Genomic DNA, 19,561 nt, shown 5'->3' with positions numbered 1-19,561 from the left:
ACCTAAGTGCCAGTGTGGTGGGTGGGAATCAATGCCCAGACGTTTATCTCTTGTCCCACAACCTACTATGGAGCTATCTACAAATTCCAGTGGAAACATCACAGAGAAGCAGTAGTTTAGTGCCATGCCCAACCTTGTCCCACCATCCACCATGAAATCAACAATATTCGGAAGCTACCAAAACTGAGAGTATTCTGTAAGACTCTCCCTGGGGAAGAGATTGCTTTTTTATTCCACAGGTGCACAAAGAACTGGGCATAACAGGGTTTTCCTCCTTAGTTTAAAGGCTCCAGATCCTAAATTAGAGTTCCCCATAGCAGCACTGTTGGAACTCGATGATATCTAAGATATCTTCTAAACCAAGCTGTTGTATGATTCTACAATAAACACCATGGTTTTGTGAACGCTGTGTCGTCCTAAAACAGGAGGGCAGAACTTTCAACTTCCAGGCTCCAAATTTCAGGGAGTAGCTTAAATAAGCAGAGTAGTACGTTTGATGGAAATTCTCACCTTACGCCACAAAATACGTGTGAATAATAATGTTTTTCCATGCAATATTTTCTGTCCATCGCCACGATTCCCAGCAGGAGAGCAGGGTGATGAAGAAGCACTGCAGTCCCTATCTGGCAGATGAAAACGGCCACGCCATTTGGGGTCTGGGCCATGGGTGCATCGCCAAAGCCACACTGATGTGGGGAATTAAAGCAGCTGTGCTAAGGGCAAGTGGGAGTAAGGACACTAAAAATTGGTCAATCTTTGTGTGAAAAGACCTGCTTGGACCGTGAGCTCGTGGCAGCATCGCTGCCTGGCACGGCCGTGCGTGGGGCGCTGGCTGCAGAGCAGAAATGCCTGCAGAGTTGTAATGCATTTCCACAGGGGCTCGAGCCTATTGCGAAATGCACTGCGGAGGAAATAACTTCCCAGCAAAAGTGGTGTGCACACTGCAGAAAGGAAGCAACAGAACGGACAGAGGCGGGAGAGGCAGTGTTTCCCCTTTTGTTTTGCTGTAGATCTTCTTGTGGGGAGCAAAATAAGTGGTAACATTTTTAAGTTGAAAACCCCTTTGCAAGCAGGGTTTATTTGAAAAAACTAAACATGCCTTGAAGTGAAAGTTCCCTATGAAACTGAATGGAGTTTAATAAGCTTGCTGTGGTTTACGAGTGGGCTCTAGCAGTGCCTGTCGGCCCAGGCCACACCATGGGCCAGCAGGGACCTAAAACTCCCTTCTTACCATGTTGATACCACCATGCAACTGGATAAATCCCCTGTTCAGAGCCAGGAAAGACACAAATAGGTACAGTTGTCCTCAGCTATATTTTATTTGTACACAGTCCCGCAGTGTTATCGCTGCTGGAAGCTGAGGGACGCCTCTCACAATGGTACAAAATCATTCTCCAGCGATACGGGGTGATTACACCATGCAGAACTGATACTGCTGTTGTCCTAAACCCAATGTTTTATCAGGCAGTTTGGCATAAACACTTTGGTCCTAATCTCGCACACCTCAATGAAAATTTCACTTGATAAAGTTTGCGCAAGAGTGGTATAAACATGGTGTGGCAAATATTGTTTATAAACCCATCCACACCCATCCACACACTATTTATTTTAGTATATTATATATCCATGTGTTGTCATATTTATTTATGCAATCTATTTCTCAAAAGGAAAGTAAGTCTTTTGTCCCTGCTTTTACATGAGAACATTTTACATTCAGGGTTCGCTCAGAATATAAAAGCTGAGATTCAATACAGGGTGTGAAAAATGAACCTGAGGAATTGCTGACTGTACTTTGTAAAGTTTCAGATAGCACAAACAGTTACGTGACAAAGAAAAGTTATGTCTAAGAGAAAAAAAGAATATTAATACTAATATTAAACATCAGCCTATGCTGCTTAGAAGCAGTGGTGGTCTTTTAGCCCTCATTAACATGCGTTCCCTGCTGCCCTTCGCTGCAGGCTTTTCTCTGGAGTCTGTAACTTTCACAATGAGATGGGCATTATTTCCCCAAATAAATAAATAAATAAAATTCAAAGTAGCAATCTGCTTCACTGATAAGTAAATTTTTTTCACTTTTCTTATCTATGCTAAAGTTTTGGGAAGAAAGAAAAAAACAATAATACGAGTGGCCTGTTCAGACACAAACTCGGACAACTTTGTGCCTAGGTTAGAGACAGGCTGGGTAGAAGGGCACAGTAACAGGTGCAGGTTTATTACTATTTTTCTAGCACAAAATTTATCTGCAATTCTCTTCTGCAGTTATTTTTTTATAAAATAGTTTTAGCCCTGCTAACCCAGACAGCACATGAAGTCTGATCACTTTCCTCGTGGGTACAGAGCAGGAAAGTTTTCCATCACAAGTTTTCCTGACTCTGTCTCTTTTCTACTATTAAAAATACCTCTTTCAGCCCTAAATTATTTATTCTTTAAAAGGTGATGCATTATTCTTCATAGGAAAGACAGGCACTGACACAAGATAGTTTAGAGCCCCCCACTTCTAGCCCATAAGCTTCAAGTTAAATGAAATCATAGAGAATTGAAAGTAATACTCTTTCTCCGAGATTAGTAACTTTTTACTTCTCTACCTCCTCTAATTTTATAGACAACTTCATAACGTACAAGGACTGAGCCATAAAAGCTGTCTGTGCCATAGCTCACATGCAAAAGTTGGTTGTAATAACTCCAAAACCTGCACAAGACCCAATGCTTCTGCCTAAAAGATTTTTATAAAAAAAACACAGAGTGAAGTGCGCCCAGTCCCTTTTGCTTGCTCTGCCTTTTCCCAGAGCCCATGGCTCCTTTGGAGTAGTGAAGGAAATGTGTTAGTCTCAGCACCTGAATTTTTTTTTTTTTTTTTTTGAAGTCTTTATTACTGTAATTCACTGACCTGCCGCATTGTAAGCCCTGGCAATATAGATCCCTGCACTGGGCACCCTGCGCTGGTACTGGATCTCTCTGGAGAAGCTGCTTTGTTGGTTTGCTTTTTTTTTTTTTTTTTTTTCAGAAAGGGAGTTTTTCTTTAAAAAAAAGAAAAAAAAGGAAGTGTAATCCGTGTGGGCTGCCTGTCACAATCACTGCTTTCCTCTCCTAACAGCAGGGAGAAGGTGAGAGCATCCTCTGCTCACCCGACTGTTGTGTTAACTTCTATGCTGGGCTGGGAAGATTTCCATAGGGTAACCCCCGGAAGAAGCAGGCGCGATGCACAGGTGGCCCTCACAAAGGGATACGCTCAGCTATGGTTTTATTTGGATTCCTGGAAAAGCACATAAATCACAACACCGCCCCACGTACGTATGCCCGACCCCTTCCTTTACTTCTTGCATGAAAAGGTTATTTCTGAGCCTGTGGAGCAGGTGTACGTACGGTGGTGAAGCTCGTGGGCAAAGACACACTGACTGCATTATTTCTCCCTCAGAAAACTGAAAACCCGAGCCAGGAGATCCCCCAGCCCAGCTCCCCCCTCCTCCAGGAGGAAATAAGCATTTCCTTAAAAATATTCAATTTTTTTTTTACCCTCTTCAGATTCAGATTGTCACTAAATATAGAAACTCTTGTAGCCACACAAACCGTGCATCGCCCCACAGCTGCTCATTTGCAATTTGTTCCTGCACTTAAAAATCTCTTAATGCTACAAATAAACTTTGGGAAAGTTACATCCCAATAAACAATGAGGTGTTGTTTAAAATTACATGTGCTACTGTATTATTAGGTCTCTACCGACACTACAATTATCTTTTGAAGCTGGCAATAACGCATTAGCTGTTCAGTCAGACGCAGAAATAGACTGGTGGATAAGCCCTCTGCCATTTTTATGAATGGAAAATATTTTAAAAGATTGTTTCCACTTTCTTCTTTGTCCTCTCCCCCGAAAGGAGCCCCCGCGCCGGCACTCTTTCCCCACGTCACTTTAATATTCATCTATTTTATCCATACATTGCGATACATGATTAACTGCCTCCCCCCTACCACACACACATCGCCCCAAACAATACAGATACTTATTGGATTAACTACTCAGTCCTCGCTGGAAGGAAAGCGGTATCCGTGAGCTCTCGCTTTTATTTGCACGTACAGCTGTAGATCTGTGGCATGACACAAAAATAAATAATAATAATTGAAAAAAAAAAAAAAAAGAAAAAATGAAAAAAGAAAAAAGTGGATAATCCCTACGCGGGAGCGCAGTGTCCGCCGCAGCATCCGCCCGCTCCGCGGCACCATTTTTACTCGCCGAGGGAGTTCGCAGCGCGGCGGATCCTGCCTGGTTTTGCCCGATTTCTGCCCGGTTTTGCCCGATTCCTGCCCGCTCCCCGAGCAGCCGCTGCCCGGCGTGGGCGACCGTGATGGGCGTCGCATCTCCCCGAACTCCGGGCCCCCCCTCCGGCACAGCCTTGGCACCGCATCGCGGCTGGGGGCAGAGAAAACGGAGGTGCGGGGCGGAAAGAATTAAAGCGAAGCCTTTAAAGTTCGCTGTGTGATTTTGCTCTGCCTCTGGATTATTTGGAGGAAAGGGGTGGGGGGGAATAAATAAATAAATCTCGCAACCTGCCAGCTCTGCCTTCCCAACGCTCGCCAAGTCACTGGTAGCCATTTTCATCTAAGGTACAGGAGGAGGAAAGAAAAAGGAAAAAGAAAGCCGAAAAATCTTTAAGAAAAAAGGACCCGAAAAAAAGGAACCAAGACAGGAAAACCCCGCGGAGCAGCGCAGACCGGGGCCGCTGCAGCCGCTCCGCACCCGCGCAACCCCCGCCGCTCGCTCCGCCGGCCGGCGGGCTGCCCAGTTTTGTTTTTCCTGTCTTAGCCCCCCGTTTTGGGTTTTTTTTTTTTTTTCCTTCCCCCTTTTTTTCCTTTTTTTTTTCTTCTTTTCTTTTCTTTTTTTTTCCTTTGTTTTTTTTTTTCCCCTTTCCCCCTCTCTTTTGCCGCAGTCTCCGTCCGGTGCTGGGCGAGTCCCGGCAACCCGCGCCGGCGAGGAGCTGATTTATCGCTGCTCCAGCCCCGGCTCGCAATTCTGTCACTCTAAATCACGCACATGCGGAGAGCGGGAAGGTTTTGGCCAGCTCCCCACTCCCCCCCCCTCCCCCCCCCCCAAAAAAATTAATAAAAAATTTTCAAAAATATAAATAACGAAAAGAAAAAGGTGAGGGGGGGAGAAATCCAGGGAAGAGCCGGCGCCCCCCGACCCCCGCTGCAAAATAAAGTCTCAATAAAAGTGGCGGGGGCGGCGCGGAGGGCGGGAGGGATGGAGGGAGGGGGGCACCTGGCAGCCGCCGCGCCCGCCCCCGCCGCTCCCCGCGGCGCCTCCCGGGCCCGGCTCCGCCGCGGGGGCTGCGGGGGGACCCCTGAGCTCTCCCGCCCAGCGAGGTCCTGCCTGCCAGCGCCGCAACCCGCGTGTACATGTGCGTATCCACATATATCCCCATCCCATATGGATGCGGCTGTGGGAGGGTTACAGCTCCCGGGCTGGAGCTGCGGCATCCGCCCCGGCGGCAGTGGGATGCAAAGCCTCGGGCAGCCTCCGGCTCTCCCAGCCCTGCGGCAGAGGGGCTCTGTGCCAGCCGGGTGCAGTGACTGCGGTACCCCGGTGTCCCAGCACTGCTCCCACTGCCCATGAATCAAATCCATAAAGCCAAGGATCCCCTGGTCCTGAGAAATTAGGGTATCATGGCTTGGGACCGCAGCTTGGGCTCCCCAAACCATCTCTGTTAGGCCCTGCAGTGGCTTTGCCTGTTAGTCCCATCACATCCTTTAACAGTAAAGAAAAAAGGAAAATCCCTATGAAAACTGTTGGTGGTATCACTATAATTCGGGGGTTGACACAATCCCTGGGAATTTTGTCCCAACCCTTGGCTGTGGCCAGGGTCAGGGCAGGGTTGCAGGGGAGAGAAGTTTCAGGAATGCCTGAATCCCAGCAGCTGCACTGGCAAGTCCCTGAGACTTGCACTGCTGAGGCAGGGAGGAATCACTGCAGAGAGCAGGACGGTCGCATGCTGCTGGAGATGCTTACACGGCTAATAAAATCCGGGATAAACCCCCAGCAGTAATGCAGCACACAGGGCAGGAGGCTGAAACTCTTCCCTGCCACTGCACTGCAGCATCAAACTCTGACTTACATGCAGCCCTCCTCCTTAAATTCAAGAAATATCTCCAGATTTTCAGTATTGCTGAGCTCCAAACTTTGGTGCAAGTGACTTCTGCCCTGCTTGGCAAAGGGAACCTGTGGGCCGGCCTTGCATGTGCAACACAGACAGAGCACTGAATCCCCATGGAAAATCCTTCCCTATGGTTTAGAAAATCAGAAAGCCAGGGAGAGATGTATAGAGCAGAGGAAAACATGGACACCTGAGTGGAAGGAGAGAGTGACCATGGTCAACTGCAGTCCATGTCCAGTGGACACTCCAGGGAAGCTGCTTTTCCCTCCTCACAGTGGTGCTGCTGTTCCCAGCACTTTGAGACACCAGGAATGTCTCCTGGTGTTTTTAAACAGGGAAAGGACCAGTGCTGGTGCTCCCAGTGCCCTCCAGCCAGGGGACTGCAAAGGAAGCAGCATCCATACACCCCCTTTTGCAAGGGGGGCTCTTTGTTTCTGCTGGGACCCCCGTTCTTCTGCTCATCCCTTGGGATGGTTTTATGACACCTTGGGGAAGGCAGGCTAGGGAGGGGGTGGGATACCCCTCCCAGGTGCCCATCACACAGGTACCCCAGCACTCAGACACAGGGATCCCAGCACAGCACTGCACCTTCACATGGGTACCCCAGCATGCAGTTACCCCAATACACTGCTACACCTGCCCACAGGTATCCTGCCACACAGGTACCCTGACACACCACGCCACTCTGCACACCAGAACCCAGCTGTACATGGCTGTACCTGAACAGGGATACCCCAAAACACAGCCCCTGGAACTCAGGTACCCCATCAACCCCCTGCCATGCCACATGCCCTGTGTGGCACTGGTGTGGGCTCATCGAGGTCTTTGATGTTCCCTGGAGCAGGTGAGGTTGGTACAATTTCCCTTTAATCCCAAACATCACGAGCCTTACTCCAAAGGCAATGCCAAAGGCTTTTAAAAATTCCTAGTTAACTTGATTTAAAAAGTGTGACTGTAGGAAATAACGAAGGTTGCTTCCCCCTGTTGCCACAAATTTGCATTCAGCCCACAGACGACAGCAGCGGGGCTGCGGCGTTGCTGGATTTCTTCGGAAAAGTTACCAGAGGCCTGAGAGACAGCTGGAATTCATATTAGAATATTTTTAACGTGCTCTTACAAATACTTTGGCATACGCCTATTCCACTCCTTTTAATGATGTTGACTTCATTTCCTTTAATACGGGGCGAAAAAATGCTACACCAACAAGACTTAATTAAATTAATAAGAGGGAACAATAATAAATAATCCCAGTTGCGTTCCTGAACGGTTGCAAAATACAGATCGGAGGGTCGGGACGGTAACACCCAACAACTTCCTCGGACGATTTGTTGAGATGGGCGCATCCCTGGGCCCCTGCTCTCCTCGCTGCTCCCCTTTCCCGTGTGCGATGCTGTGACAGAGGGGGCTCGGGGGGGTGCGCGGAACTGGGGGGTGTTCCCGTGCCCGCGCACCTGGGGGTGGGTGCGCACCTGTCCGCGCGCCCCCGCCGCTGCGCGCCCCCGCGCCCGCCCCGCGGCGCCCCCTGGAGGCGGCCGCGCGCGCCCGGTGCCGCCCCGCCCCTCCCGCCGCGCCCCCCCCCACCGCCTCAGCGGCGCAGCGCCCCCTCCCGGCGGGAAGCGGCGGGAGCCTGAGGGGGCCGCGGGGCCGGGGCAGCCCTCGAGGCCGAAACCGGCAAAAATACCGCAAAAGCGGCGAAAACGCATCCAGGTTAACGCCTCCGAGCACCCTCGCCCTGCTTTGCCAAGGTTCTTGACAGCCACAGTGCATGTGGCTGATGTCAGCAGAGTCAAGCTTTCTCTGTCCTCCACCTGCGTGTGGGACTTGAAGGTGGGGTGTCCCCTACTCCTTCCTTCCTTCTTCCTCCTTCCTCCTTCCAGGGAGGTTTTGGAGGAGGAGAGAGGATGCAGATGTTACACTCCCCTGGGGGAAACCATTTCCCACCTTTCCCGCAAGCCAAGCCATCCCTGAATACCATCAGTGTCCTGTGTGTGGGGCAGATCCCGGTCCCCAGCAGGTCAGGAAGGGATCCTGGTGCCCTGCAATTGGCGCTGAGATCCTTCCCGTTATTTATCCAAAGGGTGCTTTGTCATGCAACCAAGCAGATCTCCCATGGGAGACAGGTGTGCTCAGAAAAATGGAAGATGGGCAGGTGGCTTCAGCCTGGGGGAACATTAATACACAAGGACAGGTCTCTGGCTGATGGATGTGAGCTGCCTTCACCTGCTAATTCACACCAGCTGTTGGCCTGACCTGTCTTGCCAATGGTCCTGAAGGTGCTTTGTCCCCTTTTCCACTCCTAACCGGCCCAGTAAGGGCAGGTCTGGTCACTAAATGCTAATGCCTGTAAGGGTTTCAGGACATAAAAGTATTTATTGTCTGTTCAGCATTAGTTTTTTCAAGTTTTAGCTCTCAAATGCTGCAGACTCCTGAATAATTGCCCGCGAGCTTATGTCTATCACCTTTCTGTCTTCAGCCTCAGCAAAGCAATCCCTGTGCCCTGGGACCGTTTCCTTGAAGGACATTCCCTGTTATCTCCCTGAATGACACCGATGTACATACAAGAGGACAAAATACTTCACATCAGAGGTATAGATGCATGTATATACCACAGTGTTGTTGTAACCACCTACAGAAATGTTAGCATCGATTTTGAAGGAAAACTCTGTGCAGGATTTGTGATTTTTTCCTTGGGCTTTCTGTGATTGAATTCCAGAACCTCAGGAGAAAACTCCAAACTTTGGGGATTTTAACCTGACAGAGAACTTTCCAACGTGCTCCACAGAAACGTTTCTTGGCTGCTTCTGTGGCTGCCTCTCTTGCTGGTGTTCACTGAGACAAAATACGCATTTTTTACCCGACCGGCCCATTTTTTTTTTACCCAAGTAATAAAATGTGACACTAGAGGGCGGCCTGTTAATGTAATTCAATAATGAAGTTGCAGCGACTGCACGTGGAGATGCAGCGCTGTCCCCTGCTTGGAGCCCGGGCTGTGGCTGGAAGCCGGCCTGGGAACGCTGCCTCCTCCTGCTTTGAGGCAACCAGCACTGCCCCAAGACACGGGGAATATCCTGACTGGAATACCAGAACCCAAAATAATGACTGTTCCTAAGAAGTGTGATTTTCCAGCAGACCCACGTGTCTCGTGTTCAACAAGGCCTGCTCAGAGAAGGATGTGGCAGGAGCTGTCCTGCCCATTCTCCCGTGACAAACCCATGTCCTGCCACAAACCACGGCCCCAGCTTCGGCAGGTAAAGGACAGTGCTGCAGTTTCAGCCTGGTTTTAGCTGCCTGCACTGCAGTTCAGTGAGCACAGTCCCTGCAGGCTGCTCACTCAGGCTCTTCACAGCCTTCCCATGACTGAGGAGGTCTCTTACCATTCCAGAGACCGGTTTCCTTGTGTCAAATGAGGTTAATAGCTGTGTGCAATTTAATTAATTAAAGGCTGTGAATATTTTTAGAACACCAGACGCAGTATGTGTCAGAAATACCAGGTATTATCTGAGTACGCAGTGCTGGCGTTATCGATATTTACATTTTGTGCTGCCTGGAAGTGAGGATTTCCTGGTGGGAAGCTGCCAACAGCAGCACTTCCCCCCCCCAGATTTAGAATCTGTGTGTCAAGCGTGAGCCAACAGGCACAAGTGACGTCAGGCCAAGGACACAGGTGACAATAGAATGTGCACTGGCAGAGACTGGTGACACTGGAGGTTGTCACACATGGACCACACCATAGGCATCCTCAAGAGGCTTTCAGTGCTGTGAGCCTATCAAAAGTTAATTCAGCATGTTCCCCAGAGAACATTTTAAGCTGAACTTAGCTAGACTTTCTTATTGTCTGCAGCAGAAATTGGCCTGGATTTACAGATGGAAAGAACTTAAATAAGTGGCCACTTTCCTGAAAGCTGATGTTCCTTAGCATTTAGCAATAATGTGTCCTCGGTTTTTGCTAGATTGCAAACGAGCAATTAATTCTTCAGCACTTGTGCAGAATACTTTAAAAATGGAAACATGAAAGTCTTCTATTAAAATGAAGTTGATAGTATGCACCTGCCACTAATGTACTGTACACTGTGTCTTCCACTCATTATAGTGATGATTTGGGTTGAGATCAAGTGTCATATAGTGAAAATCACTTCAACATGTGCCTGTTCATATGCATAAACTCCTGTGTACCAGATGGCAAAATATAATGACATCTTAAACAGCTAATTGCATAAACCTTGTAATGCAGATAATTGCTGAACCAAAGTATGAGTTAATAATTTCCCACTGTATTGCCTGGCTTGACACTAATTCTAAAGGAAAGTTGTGACAATTCTAACACACTAAAGTTCACCAAGCGGTAATTAAAACTAGCACTTAAAATCATTCGACTTTCAAACCCTTAATTACAATTCAGTGGAATCACTTTGTAGAAATCTAACATTTATAGATAGTTACATGATAGCTGATATTTCATCATCATCCCTTTCATGGTGGTGTTCTAAGGCAGGCCTCAGGAAGCGCATAGCTCTCCCTGGAAGCTTAAGGTTGTACTGGTTTCTGTACCAGTGGCCACTGGGAAACACTTGGAAAACAGAGGCCAGGACTACGAGTTTTTCCATGGGTTATGCTTAAGGCAGTGTGGCAAGTAGTCCTTTTTTATCACCTGATGATATATAAATGTAAATAAGCATCAAGCCACTACAATGAAATGTATCAGGTTTCATAGCATGGGTTTAAGAATTGAATTGTTGTGGTTGGTTTGATAATACAACGTACAGACCTCAAAGCTGAGCCTCTAACACATCCTGAGCTGTTACTGTGTATTGGAAAAGGTGCCATGAAGAATGGAAATGGAATTAATGATGGTAAATACAGTTTTAGGAGAAATAAGCCTTAGCAGACAAACGCAATTTCTTTCTTTGATGAGGTGCATCAAATAATATGATGAAGGTAAAGACTGAATGATAAAGGTCAATGAAGAGATGTGATATTCATTTTTTTATGGAGATTAGAATTAACACTGTGTGATATTCCGATCAAAAAGCATTAGAAATAGCAGCAGAGCATGCACTAATTAGATTAGGAATTGGCAAACAGCCTGTTAAAAAGTAGCTATGAATCAGGAGCCGTTATCAAACGGGAGAGTTTTACCAGGATCAGCATCAGGTCAGATGCTAGTCAATGTTTTCTTCAATGATTTGGATGTAAACACTGTAAATTCACAGCTGATAAATCTGAGGGTGACAGGAACATTGGTGGAGTGACAGACAGCGATGAGAATGGCACTCCAAGTGATCTCAGTTGCTTCATGAGCTGAGCCCATTCAAACACAATTGCTTTTAATACAGACAATGTAAGATTATGCAGTTTCTAGTGCTCACACTTTTAAAAAATTGTTGGAAAACTGGAGTGGGTGCAGAAAAGAACCACAGAGAGGATTTTAGGGCTGAAGAAAGTGCTTAATGGTGAAAGACTTAAAGCGCTCAATCTGCCTTGCTTACTGGAAGGAAGACTGGGACGTGACATGAGTGTAATGTGTAAGTATTTAAGTATCTACGAGATGTGTCTGGAAATATCTGCTGGATACCGATAACATTTTTAATCTTTCAGAGAAAAATGGATAACTGCAAGTTGAAGTCAAACTCAAGAGAGAATTTAGGGGGCTTTAATAGTCAGAGTAGCTGAAGGCTGACTTTCAAGGCACAAACTGGATACTGTCTTTTTTTAAATTTTATTTTCTAAGCAAGACTAGGAGACCTGTGGTAACTAAAACCAAGTGAGTGTATTTAATGCAGGGGCAATGGCACGCAGTGTGTTGTCATGTATTAAGGGGCCTTCTCTAGCCTTCAGTGCTGTGAGTCTGTATACATCAGCAGAGACACTGCATAATCATTTGGGAGCAGGAACGTACACCTGTGCGATGGAATAATCAAGTAATAACTAGTCTAACACATTTCATGGGCTCTCCAGACCCAGGCCAGGTGTGCAGATATTGCACATTCATATATCTCTAATAATGTATTATTTTTAGAAAGAGACAGTTTGCGTGTTGCTGGAGCTACACAACTCCCCCAAAAAGCAGCCCCCAGCCAGTAGATCTTTCACCCCTTTTCTGCCTCCTGGTATGAAATGGCTGATTCCTCAGAGCTCTGTGCCTCTGCTCTGTGGTTAAGGAGAAGCAGTGACCCCATCTCTGGACATCTTTTACCTGGAAGATACCCTTACACTGTTTTTTTTTATTCACAGTGTGAATCAGACATTCCTGGATGGGACTGGATTACAGGCAGAATATTAGCCTCAAGCTTCACCCCAAGCCACTTTTTCTGTACAGTTCTGTCTCAGTAATTGATTACTGTAAGAAATGCTGCCAAACACTTTTCCTGCTGCTCACACAGTTTCCTTCTGCTCTGGCCATACACACCCACCACAGCAGTTCCCTATGTGTTGCTTGCATCCTACAAACTTGCTCCTTTCTCAACACCCAAGAACCCTCAACAACTGTCAAAGCCACGAGCAGACAGTAATCATTTCAAGACTCTACAGTACCACCACATGGTGCCTCCAATTACAGCTAAATGTAATGCAGAAAGAAGAGGAAGCAGGGACCTCATCCCATTTCCTTCAGCTCTGGCACATTGCTGGAGGTCTCCTAAGTTTGGACAGAGCACAGTTTAGCCTAGCCCCTGACCAAAGCCAGGAGCTAAACTCTATCAAACCCAATAGCACAGACAGTTCAGTGCAAGGCTCAGCACAGTCCTCTGTACCTTTTAACATATTTATTAGCCCATGAATCATAACTACCAGGTGTCTGTGTTGTTACTAATTTTACAGACAGATGTAACTGGATCTGATATGAAATACTTTAATGCTCAGGTTTCCTTTATTGCTCCCTGGGGTCTTTCCAGCCACCCCTGCTACAGCCCTTTCCTCCGTGGGAGCAGCCCTGCCATTTACAGCTGGCGAGGATCAGGCTGTTTTCCCCTAGAGAAAAATGCTCAAGGGAAGATGCCATTCCTGACAGTTAAAACCCTTTCAGTCTATACTAAGCATCCTCTGTAAAACCTCAGCTCAAGTTGATTGTGTCAAGCTCTGCAAAGCAACTCCATTCAGCAGAGCTCAGAGTGCATGTGTGGTACATGAAGAGATTGCACTTTGTGTATGCACCTCCTAATTATTTACCTGAGGCAGTCCCTCAACTGTCTGTAGCTAGCTGGAGTTACAGCCTTCCCTCACACACTCCACCAGCTGCATGGAACGTGTGCCTCCAGGTGGTCCTGGGTGGTTTCCCCAAGAGCACTGCTCTTCAGGGAAATTTCAAACCTCTATGAGACTCATGCATTTCATTCATGGCCCACATGTGTAAGTGCAGAATGCCACTGATGGTATTTCAGCCTATGTATCTGCAGCATAACTACTACACACTGTCCATGGAAGAGACACTGATAACTCCATAACAAACCAAAGCAAAAAAAAAAGACACTGAGTACCATTATTACTTGATAACTTAAATGCCAGAGGTTTGAGGGACATTGAAATTGTCAGTGATAGCAAAGCCTGGGCAGCTCAACAGTCTCAGGGACTTAGGCAGAGATCGATGCAGTGGCTGAGGACCTGCCTTTGGCTTGCAGTGATGCTGGTGATCGACTCAGTGCAGAAAATTGTCCCGCCGATCAACGCAGCAGCTTAAAATGAAACATGAGCTGAAATTAGTTGCTGGGGTGGATATTATCTAAGAAACTTGTTTTTCTTTAAAACATCTGATAGATCCAGGATGTGGCAGTACAACATGATGGTGATTTATTTCTCAGTCTCTGAATGTAAATTCATCTTCCTCTTTTCGTTCAATATGAAGAAGTCTTCAAAGTCGAACCTGGGGTTAGATTATTTTCCAGCAGTGGGAATCTAGAAAACAGGGCAAAATATGTTATCATATATCTTTACTGCTCCTTGCAACATTATTTTCTGCTTAGGATTTCTAGATACTTATATCAATGCACTGATAGAGTAAAAACAATTTCTGATAATGGGTTTTATCAAAACAGAATTAAGTACTGAAAACATAGCATGCATTTTGAGTTTTATTAACAAATCCTGCCTAAATTGAATATCTTCCCATCATTCCTTTTCTAACCAAGATTCAGGAACATTCAAATAGTACTAATATAATAAATATTCACTAAAGAGGAACATAACTTAGAATTCTCCTACCTGGCTGTGGTTGGTTGGTGCTCTTCAGAGGAGAAGCCGTGTTCTCATCTTCTCTCTTCTCTCCAGGAGGTTTTTAGAAAAGGATCAGCCATCATATTTTACCTTCTAAAAATGCATGCCTGTTTTTGTCATGTCTATGTGTTCTGATATCCAAACACATTGGAGACAGACTGAAAAATCTGTTGGTAGGTAGAGAAAACACTGGGAGAGTGGGCCTCAGATTCTGTTCTCCATGGAGCAGTTGCCCTCTGCCATTACGCTGATTAAACACCCTTACAATAAAATACAGTGTCATCTTAGAAGGGGAATTTGCTTTCAGAACTGGTGAGAATCACTGAAGATCTATAATTTCTCCAGATAAACACCTGGCAACTGATTTTCTTTACCTTGCCTAATTTGCCTTTGATTTCTAAGACCCTAAGGCACTTAGAGATCAGAAAATAGTTCAGTCTATGAAAAAGCAATGCACCTCTCCTCTTAGCATTGGTTCTCAAATTGTACTTTCAGGCACTCCTCTCACCATGTGTAATTACTTGCAGGTGTCAGCTGGAACGTGCTGTCTTTTGTCTTCTCAAGTGCTTTGGCCAGCAGGGACCTAACAAGCTTTGGTTTACTGTGATTAATAGGTTGGCTGTTGGTCTAAATGACCACTGGAAAAGGACATCCTGTATGATAAGAGCTTTCACTGTCAGTCATGTGGATTGCTTCACCTCGGAATGTTCCAAAGCACCATTGCTGGAACAGTTTGGACCTGGGTCTGAAGCCAGTGAGACTTTCATAGACATGCAGAACTCTGCAATAACTTGCAATTCAGTAGTTGAATTCCACTATGGGCATCAGAGCGGGGTAAGAAACCAGTGATCTTGATCACAATTAGACCTGATTTATACACATTATTTGCTTATCATCTATTCCATATCACATCAATTTAGGTTCTTAATATGGGCACTTATCACAGCAGTGATTGCTGTCTGCTCTGCTAATTGATGATTTCATTGTTCATTGCACCTATTTATGTGTGGCTGTCAGGAAGCGTTTTGTTGTTTCAGCTATGTGAGCATAAGTAAGAACAGTTCTCCAAATCATCAAAAAGGCATTCAAAAATCCTCAAAATCTCCAAAATGGGATTTTGAATTAGGCAGTAGCTTCAGGGGAAAATTTGAAGATTTCCTGCAGAAAGAGAACAAATTCTTTAGAGATTTTTGGTGTCCAGCAGACTGGCTGCTGGAGCCTTCTCAGGTAGCAAGAAACCACTTCCAGGAAGTTTCTGCAGTGCTCTGACATTTATGCAGTGGCTGTCGGTGTTGCATAACCTCAGGAGCATCATTATCATTGACCTATTGTAGAGCTGCCACTATTTCATGTCCCCTGTTCTTCAGCAGAGCAATGCTTATCAGTGCATTTCTTAACTCACCTCTTGTCAGTAAGAGCTTTTTGCTGTGTCTATTGTTTCTATTTAGAATACAGAGTAAGAGGAAGACAAAGAGGTTTTAAAAATTAGAGAACTTGGAGTTATGAACTGTTTTATAAATTTTTGCCAGGGTTAATTTCTTAAAGATAATTCTCATTTTCTATGTATTTCAAATAATAGATTCCAATGCTGTTTTAATTTTGCTGTTTCATTTTTAACCTCCATTATTTATCAATTTCTTGAAATTGTTTGTCTTGTTCACAGCACTCTTTAAGGCTTCCCTCCTCTATTATTTTATTGTGGCAGTTGAAGCGATCTCTGTATAGTCAAACACTGCTTTATGCAGATCCCATTGGGGCTATTCACATATCCATATGTCCATGCAGCTCCCACTAATGCTTGTCAATGGGACTTAACATATGAGCATGGACATGAGAATAGACCCCTTGCTGGGCACTTGACTAGATGGGGATTTTTTTTTTTGATGTTGATCCAGATCACTCACAGCAAACGTGGCTGTTACTAGAAATCACTGAACTTAACAGGACCACCGAGTGCAACCTCCCTTTCCTTCTCCTTCTTCCACATGGGAGCTGCTTGGTGGAGTTTGCAGGCTCATGGTAAACATTTCTTAGACACAGACTGGAATCCAAGGCTATTGCAAAAGTAGCTTTATTCTGTGTGCTCTTTTCTGTTTGCCATGAAACAGTTAAGTCACTCCATTAAAGAAAGAGCAGGTTTTTAAAGGAATTAAGTGGGACTTGGATGTTTGGGCTCTGTCTGTGGCTCCACCTAGGCAGGATGGTTGGAGTTTTAACACTCACTACTTATGAAAACAAATAGAAATCTGAGCTAACTTTGAGTATTTACATTTTATTTCCATGTACCTGTTTTTAGCATCTTTTGTGGTTACTGTGGGCTCCCCACTCTGCTGGTATCATGTGCCATTCAAGCAATGACAGAACACTTTCCATCATGAAGCAGAAGTTTTGTAAAACTGATGCATCTCTGCCATTTGTTATCCCACTCCACTGCAAGTCAGGGAGATGCAAATGTTGAATCAGTATTTTTTGTTAACCATATGAAAATCATTACTGATTTCAGCGTAATTTGTAATGAAAATGTGTCCACATCTGAAGTAGGAAATGACCAAGACAAGACGTGTTCTCTCAATCTCTTTTCTGCTAGTGGGTTTCCTGCTTTTAAGCCACACTTTGAGATTTTGGATGGTTGTTTTTTTAAATGTATGATCCTTGGAGAAGTTTACTGAGCTATAATTCTGGGTGCACTAGGGACCAATGAACTGAAGTAAAGTCAAACATGGGCAGGAAGCACAGTGTTTCAATAGCCAGCCCTTCAGGAATTAATTTTCTTAGTTTAAATCTTCACTTTCTACCTCACTCCATGCTTTCAGATTTTCCCTACTGGCACTAGAAGCATGAACAAGCCTCTAACAGAGTACCAGGATACAAGTGTCTGTGTCCCAGAGATCTGGCCCTGATTCCCCCAGCTTCATTGTGGGCAGAACTTCATACCAGGGCCAAAAGCCTGAATTTAGTCCCTGTGGACATCAGAACTGACCTCTGACTAAACTGGGGGCACATATCAGGATAAAGCCAAATAAGAGCAATTTCAGCCCACAGTAACTCACACTTATCCATCTCCCAAGGTTGGCCAGTCTTTTCTGTTTTAAAGGTTGATTTTTGATGCTCAAAATTTGATCTGGTATTAACCACTAGGAGACATTTTCCAAAATTCATTTTTTTTTGTCAGGCTGATTTATTTCTAGAAAACTTTTATCCAAACTAATTCATCTATCCTTAAGAAAGGTTCTAGGAAATATTTTTCAGTGTTACTGTTCTCATAGTTTGACCTGTAAAGCGCTGATAAGATCCTGGTTTGAAAGCAACAACTAGGAGACTGCCCTACATCATCTGTTTCTCAAGGAATGTTTTATGGACGTCTCAAAAATCCATTGAATCTCAAAAGCCTTTACAAACTTCACATTTGCTTGTGATCAGCAAAAATTTTACAGCACTAAACTGCTAAAGTCAGAGCAGGTTTTACAGGGAAGAGGCACCATTTGGGAAGAGTGCACAGAGCCTGTCTTGCCATGCAGGGGTTCATGAACACCTATCTACAATATTCTTTCAAATATTTGCTAACTTCTGGGTGCTCAATCTTGCATTCCCAGCAGTGTCCTGTGAACATATCCACTTCATGTGCAATTAAATGTCATTTACAAAGCAGGTAATGAGGTAAAATAACCATGCCCCTGTTGCTTAGGAGGAAGTATGTTTCTTAGCTGGTACTAATGGATGGTAGCTATTAGTTACTCCTACATTAAGGTGCATTCATATTGAAATTTTGTACTGTCATTACAATACATTTGATTAAAATGCAGAAGAATTACACATTAAATATCATGTGGCTGGATGGGAGCGTAATTTAGCTGAGTCTGCAGATGCAGTCATGCAGGTGTTTCTGTAATTCTGATTCACTTGGTAAAACTGTTGATGTTCAGTGGCCCTCAAATCACATAACCATCTGTGGTTCAGTTCCTTGTGAAAGGAATTCCTTGTGCCTTTTATCAGATATGATCGCTGAGTTCCGAAGCAAAACTTTTGTGAATTAGGCAACATTTAAATGTTTGGTGTTTTGGGGGGAGGAGAGGTATTACATACATCAGGTATTTCAGCTTGCATTTGTTAACCACAGAGCTACTGCAAGAAGAGGATAAATCCTGGGGTCTTTGTGAGAACCTTGTCTCACTCCAAGGAAGCATTATGCTCTCTTAAATAAGAAAAATTAATATGTAAGTCTGGACTGTGTTTGATTTGAAGTTTTTGAAACTAAACTAAGTTTTGTCATATGCATCTCCCTAACAAAAGAGTCAGGTGCCTGAAAAGCACCGAATGTGAGGTTTTTATAGGTAGATTCACATTTCCTGCCTAGGCCTTGTATCAATAAATACAATCCTAAAAACTGCAACCACTGCAGCTTTAGTTTTCACAAACCACAAGATAATGCAAGGTACTTTCAGTGCAGAGCCAGAGCGCTGAGCCCAACACCAGGTGGGTCCACAAGTGCCAGCAGTCACTCCCCTGTCCTTACAGAGCTGCTCATGTCCCATTTCTTTGCTAGACTGAGAACTTCAGGGTGGGAAGCCACAACTGGGAGCAGAAGACGAGGAAATAGGAGCAGATAGGTGAGGAAAGCAGGGACAGAGCTTACAGGAGCTCGGTTCTGTGCAAGGCTGTGATGGGGGTTTGCAGTGCAACTCGCTGCTGACCTTCCTGCGGTGTTTTCCAACCCAAAGGTCTTTCCAGGCTGGGAACATCCAGCCCTTCACTCCATTTGGAATCAGGCTGACATAACTCTTAGAGAATCACAGACTTGATGTCATCAGAACACAGCGTGAAGCAATCAAGCTAATGTGGAGTTTTGTCTAGCAAGTCTTTCAGGGTTGAGCACAGTTTGAAAGAAAAAAAAACACGTCAGAATCACAGGTGGCTTATTCTTTACCTCAAGGGTTGCTGTGTTTACATATTTAGAAAAAGTGACTGAGCTAATTTATACGACTTTTACTTTTAAGGAGAAATAAAGACCTCACAAGAATTTTAGTCCATCAGCAACATATGGAAATGAGAAAAATCTGTCCTCAGTTGATGAAATATTTATTTATCATTGAAATCCCAGACATTTGCATCCAATGTAAGGGCAAAACAAATCTTATGCGTAACCTCCTAGAGAATTCTGTTAAAAGCAGTTTTGGATACCTGTAAGTAATTATGCTATCACATTCTCTAAC

At 45.0% G+C, this 19,561-nt stretch overlaps 1 protein-coding gene and 1 long non-coding RNA gene across 12 annotated transcripts in view; both read right to left on the bottom strand.

The window, feature by feature from the left end:
- NFIA (nuclear factor I A) overlaps window positions 1-19,561 on the bottom strand; it is a 349,095-nt gene that overhangs the window by 253,411 nt on the left and 76,123 nt on the right. The window lies entirely within an intron of this gene.
- Window positions 4,035-5,236, bottom strand: LOC143694670 (uncharacterized). The gene is made up of 2 exons (XR_013183325.1): window positions 4,171-5,236; window positions 4,035-4,082 (listed from the first exon to the last, which is right to left on the bottom strand). It is a non-coding gene; the product is annotated as an uncharacterized LOC143694670 (long non-coding RNA).

This window comes from Agelaius phoeniceus, chromosome 8, assembly GCF_051311805.1.
Source record: "Agelaius phoeniceus isolate bAgePho1 chromosome 8, bAgePho1.hap1, whole genome shotgun sequence".
NCBI lineage: Eukaryota > Metazoa > Chordata > Aves > Passeriformes > Icteridae > Agelaius > Agelaius phoeniceus.
This window is presented reverse-complemented; position numbering and strand designations above follow the sequence as displayed.